Here is a 7,399-nt window from a genome sequence, read left to right on the forward strand (position 1 = left end):
CCAAGTAAAGGAAGGATGAATCACCGCTCAATGGTATTCTTTGCTGTTATTTATTTATTTTATAAATACCAGCAAAGAATACCAGTGTGCGGTGATTTATCCTTCCAACATTTGTAATATGTCATGTTGCGAGATTGGCTTGCGGTCTCCGCAAACAAAAGCTGATTTTATTCACACATGCCGTGACTGGTAAAGGTGAAACACAATACATATTCTCTTTGGTCTCCGCTGCAAAAAACATTTACTGTATGACTCACCCTGATGGCAAACTCCAGAAACATGGCTGGCAATTCTAAAATACAGTCCTCTCTCCAGTCTCAAGAGCTGTTTTTAAACTCTCAAACTGATTTTAAACTCCAGAAACACGACAGGCAAAGGTTGAAAAAGCAACAATTTGAATGTCAATGCATCTCATCTCTGAGGATGTTTCTTGCTAGATTGCTTTTGAAGTCCCTCTCGTAAAAGATGTTTTCAATGACATGCTTTGACTATTCTGTCCTATGATGGTCCACGTGATGGAAACGTGTTGACTTTGTGGATGGAAGTTAGTGATGGAAGTGTGTTTGACATCTGTTCAACTTTTCAGATTGCAAACTGCGGTGAACTTGCAAAGGCAAAGCGTACAGTGAGCACAGAAAATAATTGATTACACACTGTATCATTGGGTAGTTGCTTTTATCCAAAGTGGTATGCCTCAGGAAATTAAACAACTATATAAACTGTTGGGAAGTTTGTGCTGTCACACGGTGCCATTTGAGATATACTGTATCACATACATTTGAGATATAGGCTACTGTATGTGATAGACTTGATAGACCTATTTTATATTATTTATATATTTGTTTTTCTTCAAAATGCTACTATTACTATGTCAGAACGCTATAAAGGACTTTTAGAAAAAGCACAACAAATACCTCCTCTTAATGTATGTTCTCTGCAAGTCTTCTGTTGTCCAGTCTTGCACTTTAAATGTCTGTATGAGCACTGTCTATGTCCATACTGTCTTATGTCCATGTATGAGTACTGTCTATGTCTATACTGTCTATGTCCTTACCTAGATTAGTCTATGTCTGCATGGGAAAGCAAGAAACGTAATTTCAAATTCTTTGTATGACCAGTGCATGTAAAGAAATTGACAATAAAACCAACTTGACTTGACTTGATGTGGTGATATACAGTATTTGTGCGCTTTGTGAAGAAGAAACGAGATGTAATAATTGCAAGACAAATGGTGCGTTACAGCATGAAGTCAATTACCATCCAAACTTTGGCAAACTCTTAAATCTGACAACTTTACACAGTTCTGGTGCTTTGGGAGTTGTGTTGCATAACTGACTCCATAAGGATTCATAGGAAACAACAAACTTGGCTTTCTTTATAAATGCTAGCAGTCCCAGCACCAGAAGTGGCAAGTTAAAAACATAGACACAGATGGCATGAGTTTCACTCAAACTGGTAAACACATTCATTTTCATTCATCAAGTTTTTAGGGTCCTTTAGTGAATCTGCACAAACAACACATGTTTAGTTCAATTAGGCTCATCCGGCCCATTACAGTTGGTACAACAATAATGTCAAAATATGTTTTTTTTTTCACTTCCAAAGTGACTGTGTAGAGCAGGGTTGCAAAGATAGCAGGCTTAATTAGACTCGTCCGAGCCATTACTGTTATACATACTGCACATTTTGTTCAGGGTCATGTGCAATGTGCAAGTTTTAATTCTTTTGAGTGTTTTTATGGGATGCATAATGCAATATGTCCAGTGCAATGAAATGAAAGGGAGTGTTCTATGTTCTTCGTATCAAAAATGTATTTACATAATAAATAAATACATATTCATGATTCATTTAGCCTACCATACTTTTGGTTGTATTTTATAATAAATAAGCTCGGAGCATGACTGAGGTTACATAAGGAATGGCGTGTGTGTGTGTGTGTGTGTGTGTGTGTGTGTGTGTGTGTGTGTGTGTGTGTGTGTGTGTGTGTGTGTGTGTGTGTGTGTGTGTGTGTGTGTGTGTGTGTGTGTGTGTGTGTGTGTGCGCGTGCGTGTGTGTGTATGCGCGTGTGTGGGTGTTTCTGTATGTTCATGTTGATGTTGATTAAAAAGAATGCTGTTGCTTACAGGTTTGCAGCGTATCATCCTGGCTGCCATGGGGTCGGAGTCCATCGTCTTTCCACGCTGGTGGCCGCGTGGAGACTTGTGGCCGTGGCAACCAGTGAGCCATGGTGAGTGCTGCTTCCAAAGCTTTTCAACATGGTAGACCTACGAATCCTAACACAAATCCTATCACAAGATAAGTCCTAGCACATGTTATCAATCCAGCACAGATGGATCAACTCCGGTTCTCCTAAATGGGTCTGACTTTCCCATTAACCGGTTAAAACACGGCGTTATAAATTTGTTGTTCCCAGAATGTCAATGACTGAGTCATAGTGTATTACAAAAGGCCCTGTGTTATGTCATAGTAGAGTAGTACTATGGTAATTAACCTTTCAATGACTATCACAGCACACCTCAGATGGTACGGCGTGCATTAAGGGGCTACTCTACATTCATTCTCCTAAGTCTCTTAAAGGGTCATGGGGGCCATATTGATGTAGAGTGAGAGCCTTACGTCATATAGATCCTGGAAAAAAACAAATTATGAATCGTCTGTCCATTATCAATCATCTCTGCTGCAACCCCGCCATTTCTTTCCTGCCATCTCCGACAGTATAACAGTTAACATCTAGAGTAACTGTAAGTAGCGTCCCTTTTCGGGCAAATGAAAATTAACCAACGCCATTATAAACAATCCGGTCCTAACACCTGTGTAACCACTTACTCTTTTTTTACCATCCAATGTATGACATCATGGTTGAAATCAGGATCCTACCATTCCCCGCTATAATAGAAGAAAATGCTATTTAAAAAATTAACTTTACTGATTTTTGGAAGGGCTTTTAGAGAAAGCAGACTGAAGTGGGCAGACTGAAGAAAAAAAGATAAAGTGACTTAGTCAGACACTGCAAAATGGCAGTGCTGTGATATTTACAGATCCTGATTTGAGGTGAAGTTCTTAGTTCTTAGCAACATTGTAGTGATGGTGTTGACATTTTCTAGTGGTGTGCAAGCAATGGTGACAGCTCTAGGGAATAAACTGTCTCTGAGTCTGTCTCGGCTTTTGATTGGTATGGCCCTGTAGCATCAGCCTGAGGCCAACAGGTTGAAGAGGTGGTGACTGGGATGTGTGTTGTCTCTTCTGATGTGTATTACCACATTGTTTGTAGATGAATCATTTTATTACCTCCACCAAGGAAGTTATGTTTTCGGTCACGTTGGTTTGACTGTTTGTCTGTTTGGCCGTCTGTTTGTATGTTTGTCTGTCAGCAGGATAACTTGAAAAAGTATGCATGGATTTGGCTGAAATGTTGTGATGTTGATGGAAATGAAAGGAACATGTGATACTATTTTCTAACCCCACAAAAAAGGCAGAAAGACTTAAAAACATTAGGGTGTTACATAGTCAAACGTTCTATCAAACAGCTTCCTTGGCAGAGATTTGCACTCTCTGAGTGGATTTCTAGGTTAACCTTCTATTTAAATATACAGTATAGGCCTACTGTATGTTGTTACAATCCTAATAACTCCCGTTCAACAACAGTGCACTTACTGTACTGCCTTTTCCCTAGGGCAGTAAGGTATAGGGGTTTGGCAAGACCAGCACTGTATTCCCCAACAGTACTATGAACTAGAAAAGTTTACGCTGTAGTACTCAGTATTGCAAAAATGTCCTGATGACATACACATTTTAGGTGTTCTCAACAAGTTTTCAGGTACCAATAAATTAACTCTGGTTGGCATTGTGTTTTTAAGTACAACTGACATCCTAACACAATGTCTTTGAGTTTGTAAATTGGAACTCTATCTGGAATATGAGTGGTTAGATGTCATGACAACAGCTGAGGCGACCATGGAGTAGTGGTTAAACAGCTGGTCTTCAACCTCAATGGTTGCAAGTTCAATCCCCGACATGGGGATAACCTTACCTACTTCCATACTTCCTGGAACATGGTATGAAAATGTTCAGATGGCCACCTGACTCATGACTCCAGCTTTAATTAGCAATTTTTTTCACATATAAGGTGAAGCAAGACAATGTTTGAGCTGTTGTAGTCTGGATAGGGAAATGGCCACAAGATCAGAGGATTGCAGGTTTGAATCCTGTATTACCAATAAAAAAAACACTCAAGTAGATATTTATTGTTTATTTTTCGCGAAACTGTGAAAGTTACAAATTCTTTAAATCATGTCAATTGGAACTAATATCTGACATATGACATGGATGTCAGCATGTTGTGCTTGGGCAGTATTAGGCTAACACTCAAGCAGTTGGCCTTGAAACATAATGGTTGCCAGTTCAATTCCCAGCATGGAATGTAGGTTTTAAAAAAAAATCACATTCAAACATTATTGTTTTAGTATGATGTCAGTTGGCCGGATTTGAAGTGGAATGTGTGAAACACATTTGACTGTTAATAATGAGTAAGTCCAATACTTTCTAACAAACAGGTCTAACTTTGTAATAATACAAAACCTGCATGACTCTTACCAGTTGAGGAGTGGCGTAGGGGATAGTCCTCTGCATGTAACCACACTAACATGTCTTTATCTTGAGGTTGAGAGTTCGAATCCTAAGGCTGGGGCACTCACTTTTTTGGTTGTTTTAGTTGTTTTTTTTATTGTTTACCAGCTTCTGTCTTGTGTACAGAAGAACCCATTCATGTCAGAACCATATAACCCTATTTTATTAAAATGTAACATAAAATACAAACTTCTCTAAAAATGGTGAATCTGTCAATGGGGGATAGATTTACTCAACACCATGTGACCATCAAACCACAACTGACAACTTGGCATGGAAAAATGTGTCTATCAACCTCACTTCAAGGTAAGAAAAGACCCATAAAAGTGTGTTGGTGTGTATGTGTAGTAGTTTACTATGTTGCTGTGTGTGACCTTAGGTGCTCTTGATGCTACACTGTGTGTATGTTATGTTAGCAGTTTGGCTTAGTATGTTAGCTACTGCTAGTTAGGCTAGCATTGTGTAGGCCTTTCATTCAAATCTTTTTCTTGTATCATACATCTGCAGTGTATTTGCAAGTGATACGTTGCAATTTCATGATGACATATTGCACATGTAACTTTTGTATAAACCAGTGTAGCAAACCCTGTGATCATGCTGTAGGGGCCTAATCTAACAAGTCCTCATGAAAGCCTTACACTTATTATTTATGCTCCACAGGCAGCCGATATGGGACCACAAGAACTCTATGATCTATCAGCTCTGCTCAACACTCCAAAGGATAAACAACTGACTGTGTTGTGAAGTCTGACACTATTTTGGGGGACATGTTATTGCAAGTTATATGGAGCTCCTTCAGCCTCCAACTCCTAATAAAAGATTCAGAAATGGACAACAAATAAATGACTAAATTGCCTAATGTGTTGAGGTTGATTTGTAATGTGTTCTTTGTAATGTATTGACAGTTGACTCTATGACTGGGTCTACATTTTAGAACAGATTGTTGTGCATTGTATGATTGTTGTGTCATTGTCTACTGTTTTTTTGTCACTCACATGGAACAAAATGAAAAAAAAAACTTGATATAAAGCATTGTTCACGTTTGTGGAATTAAAGTTCATGTTATATTTGGTTTAAACAGAGGGGTGGTAGCCTAGTGCATTAGTATAAACCAGCAATCAAAAAGCCAACCAAGATTTTTTTTGGCTCTAAAATGGGAAAACATAAAACTTTTAATTTTGAAATCAAAAACTTAGAGCCAATATAGCTAAACATGCTGTGCTTGTTTACTTTAAACATTTAACTCTCTGCTAAGTACTAATTGCATTGATTTTTGCATCATTCTCGAAATATTTATGTCAATGGAGCATGTTAGATCTTTGAGTAGCAGCTACTAAAACATTCAAGATTTCATTTTTTCTCATAACATTTGTTTTCACATAACATGTCTGATTTTATGTAAGACTTACGTAAACGTTTTAGTTTTCAACTCAAATCTTTTGTGTAAACCATTGTTTCTGTGTATTTTAGAGTTTGGAGTACATACTTGACTTGGGCTGCTAAAAACTAAAAATCTAATTATGGAATTAATGTTTTCAATATTTTCAGTCCTTTCAAAGTTTTTGATCATCTGCTTAAAGATTTTGTGTCCTGCATATGCATGAATGTCTGTAGTATTTACTTAAAACATTTGGTCACAAAACTAAAACTTTAACGGGAATAAGTTTCCACAAAAGTTTAGAGTTCGTGGAACATGTTGGGGTTAACAGTGAGGATGAATTACATTGCAGATTCATCTGAGTGCAACACAGATGAAAAATAGGGCTGACACACAATTTAGTGTAAAACCTTCCCCCTTTTCTGCACACCAGAGTGATATTTAAATGGCATGATCCATCAAAGTGCCATCTCATCTGTCTGACCTGTCTTCTGCTGTCAACCTGAGGCCGTGAAATCTCACTTGGATAGTTTTCAAATAGTGATGTGTTGTGAAATATAGTTTAGAGGAGGTTAGAATCTCTTCCTGCCGCCTCATCTGTCAAACCTGTCTCCTGCTGTTGCATTGGTGTGCAGAGGTGTGACCTAAAGTCATAGCATCTAATGTGGATGTTCAAACAAGCCAGTGGTTCCCAAACTCTTGGAAACTCCAACTCCCATTGTCATTGTGACATAGAACTCCACAGCACACAAGTGCACACTGCAAAATTACATGTATGCCTCACCAGTGCACTCAGTCATGGAGGAGGATGGGGGAGAGCACTGGTTAATTACTCCCCCCACCAACATTGAGTAATGACCCCCCCCCCCACCCCCCATATTCTTAGGCAATTGTTTTGTCCAATATCGTTAGATTTTCCATTAATAGTTTGTCTATTGATGTTGCCATCATTTCCCAGGAAGAGCCAAATTAATTAAGATGAATACGGTTACTAACCAATTTATGGAATTATGTTAGCTTTTAACCTGTGGATTTCTCTTCTTAAGCGGGCTTGCCACGCTTATAGTAATCTCTAAGTCAAGTCTGTTGCTTGCTTGCTTCTTTTGTGCAGGTCTGTAAAAATGGAAACCGCTTCTCCTCCTAGACCTTTCGAGATAGAGACACCGTTCAAACACAAAAACATTTCCTGCTCGGCTTGAAGATTTCAAAAAAATGCTTTGTGTGTCCATACCCCTTGTCATTTCTTCGTTTTCGTCGATTTTGTGCAAGTTTGGGTCCCCATAGTAAACAATGGTAGAATGCTCATGAATTAAATGAAGGTTCCGGCCACTCTAGGGATCAGAGTGTAGGAGTTTTTTTGTTCATAAAACACTTTCACCTAGAAGTTTAGTTGAA

General features: G+C 38.5%; 1 long non-coding RNA gene across 1 annotated transcript; it reads left to right on the plus strand.

Moving 5' to 3' along the window:
• Positions 1-4,452: 4,452 nt before the first annotated feature.
• Positions 4,453-6,105, plus strand: LOC134467240 (uncharacterized). The gene is made up of 3 exons (XR_010038486.1): positions 4,453-4,526; positions 4,853-4,932; positions 5,287-6,105. It is a non-coding gene; the product is annotated as an uncharacterized LOC134467240 (long non-coding RNA).
• Positions 6,106-7,399: the final 1,294 nt, after the last annotated feature.

The sequence above is a fragment of the Engraulis encrasicolus genome, chromosome 17 (assembly GCF_034702125.1).
Source record: "Engraulis encrasicolus isolate BLACKSEA-1 chromosome 17, IST_EnEncr_1.0, whole genome shotgun sequence".
NCBI classification, from domain to species: Eukaryota; Metazoa; Chordata; class Actinopteri; order Clupeiformes; family Engraulidae; genus Engraulis; species Engraulis encrasicolus.